The following is a 12533-nucleotide window of genomic DNA, read 5'->3' as shown; positions in this document are numbered from 1 at the left end:
ATATACCACCTGTCTATTTTTCTTTCTATCTGTGTTTATGTAGAGAGAGAGAGAGAGAGAGAGAGAGAGAGAGAGGAGAGGTGCCTGGCTGGCTCAGTTGGTATAGAGCATGTGAATTTGATCTTGGGGTTATAAGTTGGAGCCCCATGCTGAGTGTAGAGGTTACTTAAAATCTTACTGAGGGAAACTTTTTTTTTTCTAACCCAAAGATCTGTTTGTAAATATATGGCTCTTCATAGAGAAATCGATTTTCAATCTAGCTAATTAAATTTATCCGGCCTTGTTTTAATGGCTGACTATTACAGAATGCTTCTTCCTTAGCGTAACATCTTAAAACTCTATTGGATATAAAGATGTAAGCAGCATCTGCTTTAGATACTGTCGAGTGGAATCTTGAACAACCGCGTTCACGTTTTTGGAAAGGATTTCACAAGGTCTGAAAATATGGTCCCTGTTTCAAGCTTAGTGTAACATTTTATAAATGTACCATTTTATTAAATGTTACAACATTCTTTGGGTTAATAAAAATATTTAATCCAATTTTCTTGGCCATTTAAAATTTTAGTGATCTCTTACAGCATAAGGGACCCTCTTGCTTTAAACCTGACATAAAGTGAAAGACCTGGAAAAACCAAGAGACATGGAAATAAGACTGGAAGTCATAGGGGTATGAAAAATAAACATACTTTCCCATTCTTCCAACTGCATTATTTCCAAGCAAAGGATCATTTAGGGTCCACAAGTAAATGGCAAACGATGTAGCACTTTTGTGGCCTGGAGATTCTTTTCTGTGAAGAGGCAGTGGGATTTCAATTATTTACGCTAGAATTTAACGACCTTATTAGGCCTTGACCCCGCCTCCTGCCCAGGAGTGGAAGGGGAATCTTAAAAAGATCCCTTAAAGGTAATGAGCCCACACAGCACAGGCCTCTCTCTGGGACAAGTGAGGCCCAACCCCATGCTTTTCTTTCCCTTCAGACTCCCTAACTGGATGCTTAGCAGGGAGAACAAAATGAGGAAATCGAAGCTTTGCCAGGGGATTTCTCATTTTTTCTACAGCTCAGTTCTTCATTTTTCTTCATCTTTCCTGGGAGCTTTTTTCGCGTGTGCCATCTGGACCCAAGAGAACTGGTCTCACAGTTGTCATAGGATGGATGAACTGAAGCTATACTGTAATTTCTCTTAGCCTGTGGATGATGAAAGGGGGGCTCCTGAGGAGGGGGGAGGTAATTCTGAGGCCCCTGGACCCAGAGAAGGTTGGCTTTCCACTCACTTGCTTTGTGAGAGTCAGGGAGGGAAGGCCACAGAATGTACTGGGTGTTTAATTTATTTAAATTTATTAATTCAATTTAATTATTATTTATAATTATTATCTATAATTATTATTTATAATTATTTAATTTAATATTAATTTATTTAAAATTATTTATTTAATTTATTTAAGTGATTTTATCTATTTGTGAATGAATAGTGATGCAAAATTGAAAAAGTAAAAAACCAGTATGCAATGAAAAATGGGTCTTACTTTTCTGCCCTGTCCAGCCCGTTCCCTGCTTGCTTGCCACCTATTTCTTATGTATCCCTTTGGAAATACTCTTTTCCTGTCCAGTTTTTTTTTTTTTAACACAGATATCATAGTGTACATACTGTTCTGTACCTTTTATTCACATGAGAATTTATCTTGAAGAGTTTTCTTTGTAGTACATATAATGATCTTTCTCTCTCTCTTTTTAAACATTTTTAAAGTTTATTTATTTTGAAAGAAAGAGTGTACAACTGGGGAAGGGGCAGAGAAAGGGAGAGATAATCCCAAGCAGGCTCTGCGATGTCACGAGCAGAGATCAAGAGTTGGACACTTAATCAACTGAGCCACCCAGGCGCCCGATCTTTTTCTCTTTTAAATGATTTATAATATTTCATGATATGGATATGCTATCATTTCTATAGCTGGGCCTCAGTCTTTGGATTAATCAGTTGATTTCCAATCCTTTGTGGTTATAAACAGTGCTGCAACAAATCCTTGAACATGTATTCTTTTGCATCTCTGCAAGTGTATGTGTAGGGTAAATTCCTAAAATTAGAACTGCTAGGTCTAAGGGGACGTGTATTTTTAATACTAACAGATGTAAAATTATTTTCCATAATCCCATCATTGATGAGGGGGCCTGATTTCTCACATCCTTGCCAACACAATGGAGACACTGAATTTAAATTCTGGCCCTGGAGATTAAGAGTTGCTTCTTTCTCCCCCCCCCCCCCCCATTTCCTTAAGAAAAAAAATCCCCGGATGCTAAGAGGTAGGCTTTCTACTCCCAATTTACATCTGAAAATGCAGGGATGCAATTCTGTGCACACAATTCTTTCACTTTACATTTGCTTTCTTATTTGGATGAAGTTTAAGATCTGAGAGAGTTTCTTTGAGAGACTCTAGAGGGGAAAAAAGAAACTAAAAGTTAAAGAAGTTCATTGTGGTTTATTAGCTTTATAAGGCTTCAAAATTTCAGGGCTTTTAAAATCAGCACAAAGGAGTTTTTATTGTCTGACAGTTTTAGCTGAGGGGGGTCCTTATGGCCAGCAGGGGGCAGCATGTCCCCATAGAGAGTCAAGGCTGAGCCTCCATTAGCCAACTGAACACGCTCCAGGCCCGGGACTTAGAACCTGTTCAGTCTAAAGCTCTAATTCACTTTGTTACCTTCACTGTCATCCCATGGTTGAAAACAGACTGGAGTTCCTGAGTACGGAACAAGGCTTCGCGAAAAAACCAGGATAAATTACAATGTTAAATGCCAGCCAAATCCAGGGTGGCATGGAATAAGGGGGAAGAATATTGTGAGCAATAAATAAGAATAGCACCATATTGGCAGAATAGAATTTAAATATTTGATTATTCCAGCCACCATTTCTGGTATAAAGCACAGAAAGAATATCCTTTATTGGATTAATATATTTCAGACATCAATGAAATTTGGTACTTTCTGAGAAGACCGAAAAAAAGTCAAATAATATCTTCTATCCCCTAGATGCAGGAGTTGTTATTTCACCTTAACAAGCAAATTAATCTGCTCCCTTAATATGAGGCTATTCAACCAGCAAATACTGATTGAAAGCCAGGTGCAGAGGATATGGGGTAGAGAAGACATGGGCCTCTGCTCTTGCTGGCAAAGCAGAAAACACTTGGAACCCGGGTCAGGAAGCTGAGGTTCCAGCTTTAGGTGAGGCACCGTAACTGGGGTTGTGGCCTTAGGCAAGTTACTTAACTTCTCTGTGTCCCAGAAATGTAAGTGAAACTAATGCCACCTACCTCATTGACCTCATAGGTACACATATGAAATGCCACATGCAAAGATGCCTGAAAAAAAGAGCCAGTGCTCTACAAACGAAGTATTTTAAAACCCACACGATAATGAATATGCCCTGTGGCAACAGAAGTGGCAACGTAGTGAGTCCTGACTATGTGTTGGGCACCGTGCTCCACAGACACGTGATCTCAGTTGAGATCATGCCCTTGTGAGGTGGGGATCATTTTCCAGGTGAGGAATTCAAGGTGTGGGGACCTTGGGAAGCTCCCTCAAAGTCAGACTGTGGTGGAGCAGGATTCAAATCCAGGTCGGCCTCCAGAGTCCACAATGAGGTGTGCCAGTCTGGTTCTCTATCATTCCTCACAGTTCTGCACTTAGACATTGTAGGTCTTGCTCCCTTAAATTTACTCGAAAGAGAACCAGCAGTTAGGTCACGTGCCATCTCCTGAAAAAATTCTAAAATGTAAAGTTATGATTTTCCACACCTCAATTTACGGAAGCAGTTGGTTTCAAGACCATTCCATGAAATAATTTCTCTGTGAAAATGGGGCACCTGGCTAGCTCAGTCAGTACAGTATGCCATTCTTGATCTTGCGGTTTGGGAGTTCAAGTCCCACACTGGGTGTGGAGCCTACTGAAAAAAAAAGAAAAATGGAAATTGGACTTGTGTCTTAGGAAAAATTCTAGGATAACTGATGAGAGTCACAATTTAGTAGCAGGAGCTCTTATTGGCTAAGGGAAAAGCAGACAAATAACTACAGGAAACCAGGAGGAGAAAAAGCACAAAGAAGGAATCAACAAAAAGAATCCTAGAGGAAAGGTCCAGGCAGGTTTCTTGAGTTTCCTGCCCTATAGGAAATCGGGTGTGGTGGGGATTTATAAGGAGGACTTCCCAGGAAGGCTAAGCCTCCTGGGCATAGAACTGCGAAGCCCTGGGCCACACCCCGTACAGGATGCCCAGGGGAACTGCTAGCAGATGTGAAGGGTCTTGCTTTGTGAATTATGCAGTCTCATTAGCTGGTGATGAAGTGGCTCACAAAGCATAGATCCCAAGTGCCTTACCAAGTTTGGTACTATTTGATGCTTGTTATTTTTTTCACAAGTCACACAGCCACAAAGAAGGTAAGTGCTTTTCGGTTCCTGGGACCTTCAGTGCAAGACCAATTATCTATCATCTGGCAGCTCCCAGTATAAGACAGGCACTGTTCTAAGACTTCATATACAATAGCCCTTTAATAACTAATTAAAAAAAAATGTTTAAGAGAGAGAAAGCATGCACGCAAGAATGGGGAAGGAGCAGAGAGAGACAGACAGAGAGAAAGAGAGAGAATCCCAAGCAGGCTCCTTGCTATTAGTGCAGAGCCCCACACAGGGCTCAATCTCATGACCGTGAGATCATGATCTGGGCCAATATCGAGAGTTTGATGCCTAACCGACTGTGCCACCCAGGCGCCCCTTTATTTTATTTGTTTTTAAATTAAAAAAAAATTTTTTTTAACGTTTATTTATTTTTGAGACAGAGAGACAGAGCATGAATGGGGGAAGGTCAGAGAGAGGGAGACACAGAATCTGAAACAGGCTCCAGGCTCCAAGCTGTCAGCACAGAGCCCGACGCAGGGCTTGAACTCACAGACCGCAAGACGTGACCTGAGTCGAAGTCGGGCGCCCAACTGACTGAGCCCCCCCAGGCGCCCCTTTAATAACTAATAAATAATGGTTCTATTATATCCATTTTACAGATGAAGAAATTGAAGCTTTTTGTCTTAAGTAGAAATGGCACAACCAGGATTTGAACCCAGGCAGTCTGGTTCTAGAGTCTGTATTCTTAACATTCCATTATTCCATCTTCTTAAATTAATAAGGAACAGGCACAGCGGGAGGAGGAATAGGAAAAAAAAAAAAAAGACAATAAATGGACCCTATGAATACCACCACTTAGTTCAATAAGCAGCTTCTGAAGAACCTGACAGGAGCCCTGCCTTGGAACTAGGCACTCCTGAGCCACAGCACAGCTCCTTCACACTCTGCAAGAGGTGTGGAGAAGCTGAACAGGTTTTTTCTATACAATGTGGTAACACTGTTGAACAGGAAAGTCCACTGGTGCGCGACAGAGATTCCTGTGTTCCCAAGCACATACCAAACGTGGAAAGTTACTGAGTTAAAGTGGCTGACCATTAAGGCACAGACTGATTCAGTCAAAGACCAACTATTGTGGAGTCCATTGTCACTCTGCTTCTATAAAACTAATCTTGTTTGTACAAGACTGTTCTGGAAAAGTGAAATTTAAACAAATTCACAACCCTACTAGGTTTTGGTCTCTGTTGTTTGCTTTAAAGACCGCAAAAACACTCAAGCAAACTTTAAATAGAAGTATTAAGTCCTGCAATAAAAAGTGAAGCCGAAAATATTCCACTAGTAAAATTATTTCTACTTTTGCTGTCTGCTTTAAAGTTTTCGCAGTGGAATGGCTGGAAAATATTTTCCACTAAAATCTGCAGAATGATGACTAATCTATTTGCGCCTGTTCATTAAATTGCTAATGGCAACTACGGAAAAGTAAATACCTTGTCCCCAAAGCTTTTGCTTTAAACGAACGACAAGCAAGTGCTTTCCAACAGAGACCAAAGAAGCCTGTCCCCAGGAATTGCAGAGGGGCAACGAATTCTAATGGGACCCCTTTCTAATGGGTTCCTGTTCCCGGTGTAGGACTCGGGAGCAAAAGGCCAGCGGGGCTTTTGGGGATGGAGGGGATGGGTCGCCCCTCAGAGTGGGGCTGTTGCCTCCCCGCTCCGGTCCGCCGGCCGCGGCCGAGAGGAGCCCCGGGATCGAAACCCACTCGTTCGCAGCGTCTGGGCAGCGAGTCCGCGGGCGGCTCCTCCACGCTCTGGAGGATGCGGACCCCGGATACGTCCCAGATGCGCCCCAGACCGCACACAGCCTGGCCTATGCAGGAGCTCAAAAAAAAAAAACCACAAAAACAAAGCGAGTGGCTGGGGGAAGGGGCCGGCGCGGTGGGCGCGGGGCCGAGCGCACGCGTCGCTCCGAGCCCAGGCGCCGCCAGCCAGCCCGGGTACCCACAAAGCCCCCGCAGCCCCCTTTCCTCTGGGGTGGGGATTTGAGAAACCGTAAGGGGAGAGAAGCCCCCCGGCCCCGGGCCCCCCCACCGCGGTCCGAGCCGGGAGTAAAGGCTGCCCGCCAAGCAGGAGCCTGAGACTTTTCCTTCTGGGGGGGGGGGGGGGGTGGGGGGGAAGATGGCAGGTCCGGGAAACAAAGGAAACTTGGACCCGGCCCCGGCGCGGCGTGTGTGGTTCGCGAGTTCGCCCCGGGTCCTGTGTGGGAGTCGCCGGGCGCCTGTGCCAGCCTGCACGCAGTCGGCGCGGGGAAACACAAAGCAGCACGCCAGCAGCCGGGGGCTCCCGGCCGCCCACCTGCCGCGGCCCGGCAGCCCTGGGGTCTCCCGGCCGCCGAGGGCCCGGGCGGCGGCGGAGGGAGGGGGCGACAGGGAGCGCGACGGGGGAGGGGGCGGGGAGGCGGCCGACGCGCGCGGGGGGCGGTGGCGGCGGAGGAGGGGAGCGCGGGTGGGTGGGCGGCGCCACGTCACGGCTATTGTGGCTGTCCCGGTATATAAGGTCCCGCCGGCGGGCCGCCCTCCCCACCTTGCCTGCGCCCGCCCCAAGCCAGCGGTTCTCCACTTACCCCGCATCCAGTGAGACGCGCCGCGCACCGACGCCGACGGAGCGGACATGGGCAGAGCGATGGTGGCCAGGCTCGGACTGGGGCTGCTGCTTCTGGCGCTGCTCCTACCCACGCAGGTGAGGCGCTGGCGCCCGCGGGGCTCGGGGGCCGCGCCTGCCGGGGGGGGTGAGCCGCCCCCAGGGGACCGGCTGCGCCCCCACCGCGGGCCGCGGACTGGGGCGCAGAGAGAGAATCCCGCATAATCTGGCCTGGGGGAGGACAGCGTGGAGCCCGCTTTCCGCTCCCTGGCGGGCTGCCCCCACCCTCCCACGGCCCCGGGAACAATGCACCTCCGCGCGTGGGCCGGGAGGCCCCTACCCTGCCCTGCCCTAAGTCCCAGGCAGCGCCTTCCGAGGCCGACTGGCGCCTGCCACTCGCTTTTGCCCAGAGGTCCGAGGCACTAGCGGAGAGAATGAACCCTTCCCACCTCTGGAGCGCCCGCAGACCCCAGGCCGTTCCGGGAGGGCGTCCCGCGTCCCTCTAGGAGTGTCTTCGCGCCCCTTGCGCACACACAAAGAGGGGACGATCCCTTTCGGGGACGCCGCTCTCACTCCCATCCTCCACTCCCCTGGTTCGGGGATGCCGAGGAAGTCCTGGCTTTCTGGCCCTGTTAACCCACCCCAGTCCCGCGTGGGTCTGGCTGAAGCCTGGGCGGGGACCGGCTCCGGACCCTGCGCTCTCCCGGGTACGACCTTACATGACACGTCCACCTCTTGTCACCTCGTTATCCCATAGTAGCTCCCATCGGCTACCTCTGGGCAGGCGACGGGTGGGACGTTTGCGTCCCAAGTCCGCGCCAGGCTTTGTCTCCGTCTCCGCCGCCCCCTCCCCAGAGCCTCTATCCAGGGAACCGCCTCGTGTCAGCGCGGTTACGAGGACTGCGCTGCCCCGCAGGTGGGTGCGCGGCGGCCTCGAGGGAGGCTAGGGGCTGAGCCTGGGAAACCCGAGCGGGAGGGCGCTGGGGGGCGAGAAGGGCCATTTCTCTCCAGCAGCTCGAGCTCGGAGGGCACGGGTGGGAACGGGGGTCTCCCCACCGCTTTCAGCTGGAGCTTTTTGAGGAGTGTCTCCTCTGAGTTTTTCCTCCGAGAAGTTGGGTGCGACGGGTCTTTGGTCCCCAGACACCCAGCCGCCGTGCTCACCTGGGAGCGCAGCCGGAGAGAGGAGCGCTCCTCGGCTTCCCCTCCGCGGGCCGCGTAACTGTACTCTATTGTCTTGCGGGTCGGCTGCGCTCCGGAGGTTTTTACAATTCGTCGGTGGGGGAGGGGCGCGGCCGCAGGAAACGAAATGATCTCCCCTACCCGCACCCTTTCTAACCAGCTTTTCCCCCCAGAAATTTCAACAGGGGGGTTTAGTTAAGCAGATTTAATTTGGTAGGGAAAATCTTTGTTTAACGTCAATTTAATACAGTAACATTAGTTTCTTTTGTTGGTGTAGAGGACCCTTAGATTCTCCATTGCTGCACTAGGCTCTGACAAAGGTCACCTGCTGCACTAAAGCTCTTTGTATGAATGAGAACAGATAACCCGTCAGGCATCCGAAACCAGGTCTTGTCCCCAAACAGCAGCCTGCTTTAAATAATTTACCATATTAATGCCTTTCTTTTGGTAAGAGTGCTGTTTCCTGGTAGGACAAGCAGATTCTTGCACACAGTAGGTGCCCAATAAATGTGTTTGACTTGATCAAGATTTTTCTTTAGTTTATTTTGTATAGGATTTATGCATTCTTAAGTCTACATTTGCTTAGCGACGGGTTTTACAACAAAGGGCGCTGATGCTGATATAGAATGGATTTATCTTTGGATCACAGGCAACTAAATGTACATGTGGCCCAGACCTGCTTGGTGCCACATCCTCCCTCCTGCCTGTAATCAGAAGCCCTTGTAAACCCTCCCTCGCAGTGAGAGCTGAAATCTCCCATCTGCCTTTGTTCTGTGACAAAGGAGAGATTATCACGTGCTCCGATGGACTGTGCATTTGGTGACTTGAAAAAATCAGCGTGGCGAATGATGCCACTCAGGCCCTGGGACACTGGAGGAACCTTGGTTGTTGGCCACAGCAATGGGCTTAATGACCAGACAGGGAGGCTGCTGCTGGTGAAAATTTAACACCAAACCCTCGGCATCTTTTGTGAAGTCATTCTGCCTTCGTGGTGTTTGGGGAGAAATAATTTTGCTTCAAACAAAGGACTCCTATTTTTCAATTTAAAACAAATGTTGTGGCTGTTTTTGAGAAGGGCTCTTTTGAGATTGTAAGGGAGCCGAGAAGATGTCCCTTGACCCCTTAAGTTAAATCCAAAGCTGTGTTAAATGGGTATGTGGAAGTTACCTAGCAAATCTAGGGTATACAGTGACTCAATTCTAATGTTTTAAGTCACATTTTCCAATATTGTAGAATCCAAGTTATTCATGCAACTCGAAAATCTTCCCCTTCCTAGGAAAATACAGGAAATCTTTTTGCAATGCCAGTAAGTCAGTATAGTCACAAAAACTAGACTTGGTCCTTTATTACTTTAAAAAGAATTAAAAATAAAGTCCCACTCTTGGGAGTTATAGTTACTGAGGAACATTTCTGTTTGTTTTTGGTCGTTACTATTTGCAGTCATTTAGGCATCTGTAGGTAGTTTGCTTGGAAGCTGAAAGAATGATCTTAGACTAAGCAAGAATTCAGAATTAAGTGATGGAGTAAGGAAATAATGGGGAAAGAGCAATCTAAGAATATATCCTCTATCTGAATTGTATATTACGTGTACGTGGAGGCAGCTGTGACATGTGGAAATTTATCAGTGTAACTTTTTATGTATTTTAGATTTATTCAAATCAAACAACTGTTGTAACGCTTTCAAGTAACCCCTCCCAGAATACCTCGACTGCCCCAAATACAGCTAATGCCACCACCACCACGGCAACTGGCGGTGCTCTCCAGTCAACAGCCAGTCTCTTCGTGATCTCACTCTCCCTTCTACATCTCTACTGTTAAGAGACTCAGGCCAAGAAACATCTATACTTCCCCATCTTCTAAACCTAATCCAAATGGCGTCTAGACATCTGGTGTGACAAGGAAAAAAACAGGTCTTCAGTGAATCTGCTAATTCCACACCTTATTTTATCGACACAGAAAATGTTGAGGATCCCAAATTTGATTGGTTTGACGAACATGTGAAGGGTTTGACTAGATGATGAATGTCTGTTAAATCTACTGGAGTTTCATGTCCGAGATGAAGAGACAACATCCAAGATTAGTTAAGAGATGATTTCTTTAAATGTGGCTTAAGAAGTATGGACACCTAAAATTCCACCTTGAAAATGAGAATAGATTTTATCTTACCTAGATACAAAGGATGGGATGTAAACAGAATCCGTTTTCATTTGGCTCATTAAATCTTTATGGCCATAAAACAGTTAGGTAACACAAAAAGCTTCCATGATTCTATTTATATGTACATTAGAAGGAACTTCTAGGTGTCACTGTAAATCCTCAATGCATTGTCTCAGCAGTACTAATTTAATGCCTATGTACTCTAGATAAAGTTTTACATTGTTAAGCTATCACTGTTTCTTGGGAACTGAACTCTTTCCTCTGAGGCTTTGGATTTGACATTGCATTTGATTTTTTTATATAGTAATTGACATGTGCCAGGGCAGTGATGGATTGGAATCTACCCCGGATTGAAGCATAATGAGTAAATTTTGCTTACATACTATCACTTAGTCCTGTTCAACAAGAGTGCCAGATTCATTTAGCTAAACTGATTCCAAAGAGTAGAAGAAGTACATTGACCTCAACTAATTTAAGAATGCTTTGTATTTCTGCATATGTTGAATACTTTTTACGATTTAAAAAATGATCTGTTTTGAAGGTAAAATTGACAAATCTTGAAATTAAAAAGGCAAAATATGTGCCGGAGCCAAAATTGTAAATCAAGTATTTGGGAAGTGAAGATTGGAAGCTTGCTTACATTAAATTCGGAAAAACTTTTATACTCTTTCTGTAAATACTTTTTTTTTTTTTTTAACTCTGAATCAGAATAGCCACATTTGGAACGCTTTCTGTTAGTCAATATTTTTAGATAGGTAGAACCTGGTCCTAAGCCTAAAGTGGGCTTGATTCTGGAAAGTAAATCTTTTCACAACTGCCTCGATGCACAGAAAGCTTTTTAAAAATAGACACTCTAAGGTCTTTTGTTCGCATGGTCACACACCGATGCTTAGATGTTCCGCTATCTAATATGGCCACAGTAGTCTTGATAACCAAGGTCCTTTTTTTCCCATCTTTAGGAACCCACACCAGAAAAACTGTATCCAGCAGATCTCAAGCTACTGTGTGTGTGAATGAACATTCCGTTTTGTTTCATACCTGAATGCTGTACATCTATTTTGGATTGTATATTGTGTTTGTGTATTTATGCTTTGATTCATAGTAACTTCTCATGTTATGGAATTGATTTGCATTGAACACAAACTGTAAATAAAAAGAAATGGCTGAAAAAGCAATCTGTTGAATTTTAAGTTTTTCTGATACAGGGAATATTTTGTGGGTTATCATGGTTGTAGGAGTCTACGTAAGCCATTAAGAATAGGTCAATATTTTCCTATTAACCAGAACATTATAGGTAAACTATTTGGCATTACTAACTAGTAGAAGGTTTTGACCAAAGAATTCATCTAAATGTTGACATCTTTAAAGCTTTTAAGGAAGGGAGCACTCCTAGTTATTCAACAACTATTGAGCGCCAGCTGTATTCGAGGGTACTGAAGACTGAATGCTGAACTTGCTTGAAGATTGAATACTGAACTTGCCGGGCAAGTTATTTCACTTCGGTTGGGAAAGAGTATGTATGTAATGACAGACAGGAAGTATATGGTCACGTAGTGCTGTGAAAACCAGCCAGGGTGGTGAGTCATGGTCCATGTGCTGAATGGTTATGGATGGTCTTGAGCACTTGAGTTGAGATCTGGAGGATCTGGAGGACCATTTCTGATGGAGGGAATATGTGCTAAGTCCCTGAAACTGTTTAACTACTGCCACTGTTTTCATACGTGTGCTGAGGTCCACAGGTCACTTTGTTTTCCCAAGTTGTCACTTCTATCTGCTCATTTCATACTCTAGGATTCTTTGACCCTTCAAGTGTATTCTTGGACTACTAGCTCTAGCATCTTTATTGCTGTCAGGAACCACCAGAGAAGACAGGATGGGATTTGGGAATAAGTGGGAGCTAGTCCACAGGTGCAATTTCTTCAAGGAATCAAGGCAGTTCGGCTGATGGAATCAGGTCCACCAAAGTAGGATAGTCTAAACTCAAGTGATAAAAGATATTAAAAGCATTTACAAAATATAGCAGCTAGGTTAATGGTGTTTGGTTGAGTAATGGGACTACCCAACTTGACCCATGAACTGACCATTATACAGTCCACCTGGTCAACCTTGCACTCATACTGCGCTCTGAACTATACTTAATCCCCAAATAAGGGCAATAGCTACGTCCTAAGTCTAACGTGATAGG

At 45.7% G+C, this 12533-nt stretch overlaps 1 long non-coding RNA gene across 1 annotated transcript; it reads left to right on the top strand.

Moving 5' to 3' along the window:
• Positions 1-6878: 6878 nt before the first annotated feature.
• On the top strand, positions 6879-11295 carry LOC125938762 (uncharacterized). The gene is made up of 2 exons (XR_007462807.1): positions 6879-7111; positions 9839-11295. It is a non-coding gene; the product is annotated as an uncharacterized LOC125938762 (long non-coding RNA).
• The last annotated feature ends 1238 nt before the right edge of the window (positions 11296-12533 follow it).

Source organism: Panthera uncia (assembly GCF_023721935.1).
Source record: "Panthera uncia isolate 11264 chromosome B2 unlocalized genomic scaffold, Puncia_PCG_1.0 HiC_scaffold_24, whole genome shotgun sequence".
Classification (NCBI taxonomy): Eukaryota; Metazoa; Chordata; class Mammalia; order Carnivora; family Felidae; genus Panthera; species Panthera uncia.
Note: the sequence above shows the minus strand (reverse complement) of the source record. Positions and strands in the feature narration are given on the sequence as shown.